Source organism: Nipponia nippon, unplaced genomic scaffold (assembly GCF_047370975.1).
Source record: "Nipponia nippon isolate SJK-2023a ecotype South Korea unplaced genomic scaffold, ASM4737097v1 scaffold_2, whole genome shotgun sequence".
NCBI classification, from domain to species: Eukaryota; Metazoa; Chordata; class Aves; order Pelecaniformes; family Threskiornithidae; genus Nipponia; species Nipponia nippon.
This window is the reverse complement of record NW_028262336.1, coordinates 89,296,883-89,307,208: the sequence shown is the minus strand read 5'-3', so window position 1 is coordinate 89,307,208 and position 10,326 is coordinate 89,296,883.

Genomic DNA, 10,326 nt, shown 5'->3' with positions numbered 1-10,326 from the left:
TGAAGATAAGACTGTACAAATATTACAGTAATTTAAATTAGAAAAACTTTAATGGCTATTATAATTTATTTGCCACTGTGAATTTAATTAATAATTATTATTTAATAATGATGCAGTGGTACTGACTGAAAAAAAAAGTTTTTCTGTGAAAACTCTGATTAATAGTTAACTATTATCGATAGAGCTCTTTAATACTGATTACTGATATATATAAAAGGACTCCAAAACTTGGTATTTACTTTTTTTTTTTTTCTTACTGGCAGTTTTGCTATGGGACTGCAGGACGTTAAGTGATTTGCTTAAGCAACTGCTTCCATTAAGATAAGAAGCATAACACTGCACTTGGGCTCTGCCTGTACGGTTGAGGTGGTAAATAAGTTGAATAACACTTGCCAAGCCATTCCTCTCTTTGTGCCTCACTCCTCTCATCTCTAAAAGACAGATAAGTTTCTGTCTTTCTATACAAAGCATACAGATACTTACTGAATGGAAGCTGCTGTCAGTACTGCATAGAATATAGTTCAAATCCTTAGCACAAAAAGCAGCAAAAATAACACTTTCTTATAAGAAAGCCACACCAGATATACTAGGACAGATTTTATGTACAGACTTTATTTCTCTGTAAGTGATTGAAGGGAATTCTAAGTGTGGAGATAAAACAGTAGCATATCATTGTCTGACCAGCAATGCACTTTTATTTGTCCAGGAAACTGGAAATTAATGTTGGTTTGAATCATTCTGTCATTTCCAGTACTTAGATGAGGCTTCGTGCAAGTGTAACTTAGACTTATAGGCCAATCTCTCTTGCTCTGGCCATAGATCTGAAAGATTCTATAAAATGTTGGAAGACAGACATCAAATCAAAAAGAAATAGAAAACTGTATTTCATCTAGGAAAAGGTGAACTGGATGTATATTCTATTTAGGGCATGGTTCACCTCATTATGGCAGAACAACTCACTTCCTGCTGTCAAGTCCTCTGTTTCATACAGAAAGGACAGATAGCAGTCTGTCATCGTACTGCAGTGCAGCACACTGAGCAGAGTGCCTTGTCTGTACTCCCCAGTACACCAGGATATAATTCCATAGTGGTATCCTTCTTGCCAGAGCATCAGAGACAGTTCAATGAGTTTGGGTGTTACTAGTTTGCCTTCAATGTTTTTTCACACATTGGATGAACTGTCAAAGCACCAGTATTTAGCAGAATGTTTGTGTTTGAAAATTACTTATTTTAAGCAGAGCTGGAAAGGTGAGCGGTGATGCACAGTGAAGTAGCTAGTCTGCTTTGGTGCTAAGTTTGGCAGCTGTTGTACTGGGTAAGAAAATAAGGGCAAACGATGGTGTAGTACACACATTAAACTGCCTGTATGTTAATACTTGGGTTCATTTTGCCTTATTTTGAGCCCTTACCATGGGAATCCTTCTGGATTTCTGGAGTTCAATCTGTTCACTATATTCTAGCCTCCTAAAAGCTATTCATGAACAATCCCCTTATTGTATCTTCATTTTCACAAATATGATATTGATATATGTTTGTTGGGAAATGTGTTGTACTGCATGTACGTCTCACACAGATAGCAGGGGGGGACCCAAACAAATCTACGTACTATCTGATTTCCAGTGTTTGAACTAAGGGTCTCCAGAGTTTTTGATCTCTTTGGAGAAACAGGTAACCTGACACAAAGAGGGAGCTCAACTTTTCCTAAGATAAAGCTCTCAGTGTCTCAACTTAAGGGCATGAATCCAGACCTTAGCTAAATTTACTTTGTTTGGAACCTACCTAGGCTAGGAATCACTTTTTTGTCAGACAAATAAGAAAGGCCTCTCCAAAGGATAATTCACATTGTAGGTAGACTGAATCATTAGAAGTTTGTGTTTCTGCCTACAGAAGGAATCTAGAATGATTAGATTCCATACAAGCTACATAAAAACATACATACAGGTATGTGGTTTAAAATTGGTTCTTAGGCCTTATTATATGTAGGGTTATTTGGACTGAAAAAAAAGAAAAAAACAAACCCCACTCTCCCAAAAAGCCAAACCAGACTGAGACTCTTTAGAGAGTAAATTAAAAGTAGTGACATAAATTTTGGCCAATTTGAGCATGTAGTTTCTAACACAAAATTATTTTCCCACTCCCCTCTCAAAACTGATGGAAATTTATTATTGCATTCAGTTCATAGCTCCAACTTTTTTTGTTTTATTTCCAAAGTTTGCAGTGCAAATGAGAACACTCAGTGTAAAGAAAGAGAGAGATTGGTGATCTAATATCAGAGGTGAAGATAGAGATTTTAAGGACTGAGTTGAAGAGAAAAGATAACATCAATGAATTCTTCAATTATTTTTTGAAAGAACAAGGTTTCACCATTTAAAGTACTCTTGTGCTTTCTGTGAATATTGTGAATTTAAGTAGAATTTAACTGTACAGTCTTGTCCTGAACTTAGAATTTAAGGGATGAAGAGGCAGACGCTGGTTCCCAGGTGATTGTTCAAACAGCACAATATGTAGAAGGTGACCAAAATGTTTTCTAAATCATGATCCTCTTGAGTGCTTAGGGTCTTTTATCAACTTAAGACTTAATGTCCCTGAGCTACGTATTCCCTGTACTGCCCTGGGTAGACAACTATGACTATCCTCTGAAAGAAGAACAGGGTAGTCGTGAATGAGCAGACTAGCAGCGTTCATATTTTGTTTTCAAGGTTGGTAGAATCCTTGACTTTTTGATGTAATTGTCTAATTAGGCACTGAGAAATGTTGCAACTTTCTGGATGGGATTTGTTTCTCTTAACTTTAGGGACCTATAGTGTAAAAGTTTACAGGCAAGCAGTGCCATTAAATTTGCTGGAGATCCAGGGCTCAGTTCAGTTGCCTTTACATAGGTATCTAGTCTCATTGAGATGTTCTAAAGTATCCAAGACACCCCAAAGGAGTTGGCGTTTATAACTCTGAATGTCTGTGGAAAAACTGGCCTTCTGCAGTAATAGCTTGCATTGGGTATAGGTGGAAAGGTTTTGACAGCGGGGCGGAGAGGCTGCAAGGGTGGTTTCTGTGAGGAGAGGCTGGGGCTGCCCCGTGCCAGATATTGCTGGTTCCAGTCAGCTTCAACGGACCCACTGCAGGGCACGGCTGAGCCCTTCAGCTCAGTTGGCACCTCTGAACCAATCAGAAGAGTATGTGGCTCCTTTTTACCAGCCACAGTAACTGGTAAGCAATCTCCCTGTCTTTATCTCAACCCACAAGCTTTTTCATTCTTGTTCTTCCTGTTTTTTTTCTGTCTTCGCATTCCACTGAGGAAGGAGAGTGACAAAGTGGACGGTAAACCACCACACAGCTGGGGCAGAGGTAGGACAGGATGGTGTGGGCAATTGAATTAATGTTTTAATTGTTACAATCAGTGGTGTCTAAAGATTTATTCAAATTACCAGGCAACATGGGAATATTTTAGAGTCCTATGTTCAGGCAGCTGAATCACACCCTTACACTGTATAAACCTAAAATTAGCTGAACTAAATCCATGTAATTTAGAGTAGAAATTTGTGTCAGTCTTATCCCAGAGGAATTTGCTTGATTTCAGTCAGCTGGGTATTCTGGAATAAGATATTTTCATTGTCTGCTTATAAACCTGTCCTCTTTGTATTAGTTAATTTCAGTATCAATTACACCCAATTGTGCAGAAAAAGATTAACTTTTAATTCTATTAGGATGGTTGTCCTATAGCAGATTGGTGTTCAAATCTATTGGGGTAATAAAGTGAAATGATAGATTTCTACTTCCCAAGAATATTCTGTATTTAATTAATGGACTATAAATTATTTTTTCGCAAATTTTTTCATGATAAAATATAGCCCAAAGTTTGGTGTCTGGGAGCAAGAGAATATGTTTGGTTGGTAGTTTCAAAAAGTTTACTTAATACTTGTGATTTTCCACCTCTTCCAATCTCCCACTCATTTGTTTTATGCAATTATCTGTTCAGTAACTATTTCTGTGAATTTCTTCTTTGCTGTCTCTAGAGATTAAAGGAAACTGTACAGTTGTGCCTTTCTTCACTGTCTGCTGCTTCCAGTGTGTTCCAGTGAAGTGAGCTACTGATCCTTGTAAATGCTTGCAGAATAACAGTCCTCAAAGACTCCAGGACAGGAAATTTGTTCCAGAAGAATCTACTGGACAGAACAGACAAAAAGGATCTTCTTTATTCTCGCTGCCTATTAAATTGTCATAGCATCAGGAGTTCCCAGTGCATAAGGAAATGTTATCATAATCCTATTTAGTATCTATAAGGTTCTTTTCATACTTAGATGCAGAAGTTTAGTATTAAAAAATAAAAAGCATATTTATATTCCGATTATAAGAGATGGAAAGATATTAGTACTTTACTCATTGTCACCAGAGAGAGTCCAGAGGTAAAAGCAAGTCTCTGACTTGTTGAGGTTGTTGTCTAGCAATCACTTTCACAATCTTCCTTCTTTTCAAATCCTTCTACAGTATATAGTAACCAATATTGTGAAGCATATAATTAAACAGCTTTTCATGTTTTGCATTTAAACATTGATTATGATAGATAAAAAAAAGTTTGGTGAATGCTAACATATAGCTGCCTTCAGTTAAAACTAAAGTAGAAGAAACAATTTATCACTGAGTTTAGATAACCTTATATTGCACTATCTAGGGTGAAATAACACTATTGGAGTTTATAATATGAGCAGTTCAATTTTATTTTCCCTTTGTGATGGGTTGACCTTGGCCAGCTGCTAGACAACCACCCAGCTGCTCTGTCAATCTTCATCCTCAACAGGACAGAGGGAGAAAATAAGATGAAAAAGCTCTTGGGCCAAGATAAAAACAGGGAGATCATTTACCAATTACCATGACAGGGAAAACAGATTCAATTTGGAGAAAATTAATTTAAGTTATAGCCAATTAAAATAGAGTTGGATTGTGAGAAACAAAGAAAAAAATTTTTAAAACTAGTCCCCATCACAACTCTTTTTTTCCCAGACTCAACTTCACTCCTTCCTTATTGACTCCTCTACCTCCCCCTCCCTGATCAGTGCAGGAGGGATGGGGAATGGCGATTGTGGTCAGTCCATAGCAGTTCTTCTCTGCTGCTCTTTCCTCCTCACACTTTTCCTCTCCTCCAGTGTAAGTCCACCTCACAGGTTGCAGCTCCTTCAGGAAAAAATATCCTCCAGCACAGATTCTCCATGCGCCACAGTTCCTTGAGGGCATAACCACTTGCTCTGACATGGGGTCCTCCAGGGGCTGCAGGGGACTCTTTGCTCTGGTACCTCTCACGCTTCCTCTTACTCTCCCCTTGGTGTCTGCAGGGCTGTTTCTCACACTTTTTTATTCACTTCTCACTACCTATGTGCCATTTTTTGCCCTTTGTTAAACCTATTTTCCCCAAGACACCACCACTTTGACTGAGGGGCTCAGCCATGCCTTGTGGTGGGTCCGTCGGAGACGGCTGGAACTGGCTGTGTCTGGCATGGGGCAGCCCCGGTCTCTCCTCACAGAGGCCGCCCCTGCAGCACGTCCCCCCACCCCCCCCCAACACCTGGACACTTACACCAAATACATCCTTTTTCTTTTTTGTTAAGAATTTGAATTAATATGGTTTTTCTGAGAGTAGCTTAAAAGACGAAAAATTCAGGAAGACACTTACTAAACTTTACCATGAACTTCTGCCAAAACTCCTGTTTGTATGTAAAGCACAATGTACTTTGATGTTACTGAAATGTTAATCCAAGCCATCCAAAAGACTTTAATGATTTTTTATTATTTCTGTAAAACTAACCCTCTTTAGAAGCTATATATTTTTTTAAAATCAACTGTTTTTGCATGTGTTTGATTTCCCATCAACATCTAGAAATGAATGAAATTCTGCTTAACACATTTAGTGATGGGAAAACTTTAAATGGATTTGGACTTTGAGTTGAATAAGCCTGCCAAAGCAAGGATGCCTATGAAAATTGTTGAAACCTACTCAGCCTAAGTGCACTGTGACAACCAAGTAACAACTGGCAGTTACTATTTTAATGTAAACACATTGTAAAGCCCTTTCTAGGCCAAGACAAAAACAAGGTCATAAAGAAATCCTCCTTGATCACCTCATGGATTTTGATAGCTGTCTAAGCAGGTATTTTCACTTTAAAGAAATTATGGGATTTTTATAGTGCTAGGTATTCAAGCACTCCTTTGTTACATTGTTGGTACCCCATACAATTAGACAGCATTAAAAAAAGTTATTCCCTGAAATAACATAGTGGTAAAGTTCTTTTATGCCCTTGTCTAAGTAGCTCATGGCACAGAATAAAGATTATTAACCACTCCTAGACATGTATCCCAGGTATCCCATGTACTATCAGACTGTTCCAAATCCCTGACACCAATCGGAAAATCTGGAACAAAACAGACTTATTCTCAATGGAGGAGGATGAGATGAGGGAATATTTAAACAAACTGAGCATATATAAATCCATGGGACCTGCAAGTGCTGAGGGAGCTGGCTGATGTCACTGTGAGGCCACTCTCAATTATCTTTGAAAGACATCATGGCAATCAGAGGAACCTCCTTCTCACGAATGGGTGATATACATCGCTTAAAGAACCACTGTCAAAGTATTAACAAAAGTGGGTTTAACATGATGTTGTAAAAGTGCTACTTAAGAAAATTCGATGGCAAGATTCTCTCTTTCTGTACGGCACCATCATTTGAACAATGATTCAAAACTAACAAGGCACAAATCAAAGTTACCAAGACACAAATCAAAGTTACCATACTGCAAGGTTATGTGTGATATCGGTCACTTACCAAAGATCTACCGTTGGTAAAAGATCTCTCTGCCTGGAAGAGCAACCTTGAGAGGTGTTGCAGCTCAAGGGAAGATCACCACCATGCAGCCACTCTGCCTAGCAGGGAGACATCAAAGAAATCTCACTTAGGTTATCGTATTTATGGAATAAAGTGGTTGGCTTGTAGTCAAATTACATGACATAGAAAAGATATGCATGAGTACTCACAACTTTGTTCCTTGGTAAACAAGTCTTGGAAAAGCCACCTGTTATTCATGATAGGTGTTCCAAGCTCATATGCATCGATACCCACTGTGTCATTCTGCTCCTTTGTGGGATTTCAGAGAACAGATTGAAACTAGAGGTGTTCTTGGCCCGTTAACAGCTTAGGTTGTTACCTCCTTTGGAGCCTGTACCAAACTACCACTAGTTTGGTTAAGGGGTCCAGCACATCATCACACTCCTGAGGCCTGAAAGAAAGCAAATATCACTCCTATTATCGAGAAAGACAAGAAGGAGGATTTGGAGAGCTACTGGCCAGTCAGTGTCAGCTTGTTCTCTTGACAGGTGATGGAGCAAATAATCATTGAAACCATTTCTAAATACATGAAGGAAAAGAAACTGATTGGGAGGAGTCAGCATGCATTTACAAAGGAGAAATAATTTCCGGACAACCTGGTAGTCTTCTACAAGAAATTGGCTTGGTGGATGAGGGGACAGCAGTAGATGTTGCTTATCTTGACTTTAGTAAGTCTTTCATAGTCAGACCAGTTGTTCTCAGGGTACTCAGCCCCCTGAGCTGGAAGACAGGGATGGGGAGCAGAATGAAGCCCCCATAATCCAAGGGGAAATGGTTAGTGACCTGCTGCACCACGTAGACACACAGAAGTCTATGGGGCCAAATGGGATCCACCCAAGGGTACTGAGGGAACTGACAGAAGTGCTCACCAAGACACTTTCCATCATTTATCAGCAGTCCTGGCTAACCAGTGAGGTCCCAGTTAACTGGAGGTTAACAAAAGTGACACCCATCTACAAGAAGGGCCGGAAGGAGGATCCAGGAAACTACAGGCCTGTCAGCCTGACCTCGGTGCTAGGGAAGGTTATGGAACAGATCATCCTGAGTGCCATCACGCGGCATGTACAGGACAACCAGGGGATCAGGCCCAGCCACCATGGGTTTATGAAAGGCAGGTCCTGCTTGACTAACCTGATCTCCTTCTCTGACAAGCTGACCCGCTTAGTGGATGAGGGAAAGGCTGTGGACGTTGTCTGCCTGGACTTTAGTAAGGCCTTTGACACTGTCTCCCACAGCATTCTCCTGGAGAAACTGGATGCTCATGGCTTGGATGGGCATACTCTTTGCTGGGTAGAAAACTGGCTGGATGGCCAGGCCCAGAGAGTGGTGGTGAATGCAGTCGAATCCAGTTGGCAGCCGGTCACGAGTGGTGCTCCCCAGGGCTCAGTACTGGGGCCAGTCCTGTTCAATATCTTTACCAACAATCAGGATGAGGGGATGGAGTGCACCCTCAGTAAGTTTGCAGATGACACCAAGCTGGGTGGAAGTGTTGATCTGCTGGAGGGTAGGGAGGCCCTACAGAGGGACCTGGACAGGCTGGATCATTGAGCCGGGGCCAACTCTATGAGATTCAACAAGGCTAAGTGCTGGGTCCTGCACTTGGGTCACAACAATCCCATGGAATGGTACAGGCTTGGGGAAGAGTGGCTGGAGAGCTGCCCGGCGGAAAAGGACCTGGGGGTGTTAGCTGACAGCCACCTGAATATCAGCCAGTACTGTGCCCAGGTGGCCAAGAAGACCAATAGCATCCTGGCTTCCATGAGGAATAGTGTAGCCAGCAGGACTAGGGAAGTGATCGTCCTCCTGTACTCAGCACTGGTGAGGCCACACCTTGAATACTGTGTTCAGTTTTGGGCCCCTTACTACAAGAAGGACATCGAGGTGCTGGAGCACGTCCAAAGAAGCACAACAAAGCTGGTGAAGGTTCTAGAAAGCATGTCTTATGAGGAGTGGCTGAGGGAGCTGGGGCTGTTTAGTCTGGAGAAGGGGAGGCTGAGGGGAGACCTTATGGCTCTCTCCAACTACCTGAAAGGAGGTTGTAGTGAGGTGGGTGTCGGTCTCTTCTCCCTAGTAACAAGTGATAGGATGTGAGGAAATGGCCTCATGTTGAGCCAGGGGAGGGTTAGGTTGGATATTAGGAAAAATTTCTTCATTGAAAGGGTAGTCAGGCATTGGAACAGTCTGCCCAGGGAAGTGGTTGAGTCCCCATCCCTAGAGGAATTTAAAAGACATGTAGACGTGGTGGTTAGGGACATGGTTTAGTGGTGGACTTGGCAGTGCTAGGTTAATGGTTGGACTTGATGATCTTAGAGGTCTTTTCCAACGTAAACAATTCTATAATTCTATAGGTGCTATTTAAGTGCTTATGTCATATTACATCTGTAGTTAGGCAAATTTCATGCTACAGTGGAAAGGTCTAGAACAAGAGTCCTAAAATCCACTTGCCTCAGATGAGGTTGCATAAGATGAGAGTCTTTCTTGGAGGCTCTCCTCCTCACTGGTAAGATGACCAGATCCCATATTAGGCTGCTATATGTGTTCTGACTGTGCAGAGCTTTGATTTATTTAGCAGTTTATTATAGCAATGGGGAACTATATGAGTAAGTTTATAGCCTGACTCATTCCTTTGAGTCTAGTTCATGAGGAAGCACAGAGAATAGCTGCTGTTTGACTGTTTACAACCTATCCTACAAGCCACTATCCCAACTAAGAATGATTGCTAGAGCTAGTACATGATACCGGGATTTCTGGAAGAGCAAGAAAAGTAGAGCCAGAAGAAAAAAAATAATCATAGTTCTACTTCTTTTTCTTACCCTTTTTTTTTTTTAAGATATTCCTTGCTTTTTGCAAGAATAATTAGGAAAAGTATCCATTTGATGCCTACTAAAGTACATTTAGGAGCTGACAGCTGAAGATGTAAAACTATTTCTAGGACCAAATGGGAAACACAGGAAAACATGAACCTATAGCCCTAATCCTGGGCAAGGCAGCTTAAGTTCTGTGTATTATTTCAAGTTACTTCTCATTGGTTATAAAATTTAAAATCTGCTGTAAATCATATATAGATGTATATATATTTAGTGACAAAACTAATTTTACTTAATTCAGCTTAAAAAATGAATGGAAAGATTTTATGTTTTCATATCCTGCAATTTTAACACTATGCGTGAAGGAATGTGAAATAAATATTAATGGAAAAATAATCTTGATATAATTTACACCAAAACAAATCCAACTAATAGAAAAGAATATCCTGCAATAAAATGTCATATTTTGTATCCAAGGTCATGTCATAAATTTTAGACAAAATTATTTCAGTGGCGTCCTTTTATTTTCTGCAGCTGGAAACCTGAATAATATGATTTAGGCTGACCTTGTTTCACTATTGTTCCAAGACACTTTGTTAATATTCCTCTTTTGCATTTGTTTTTGCACCCTCTGTCATGTTCTTTTTT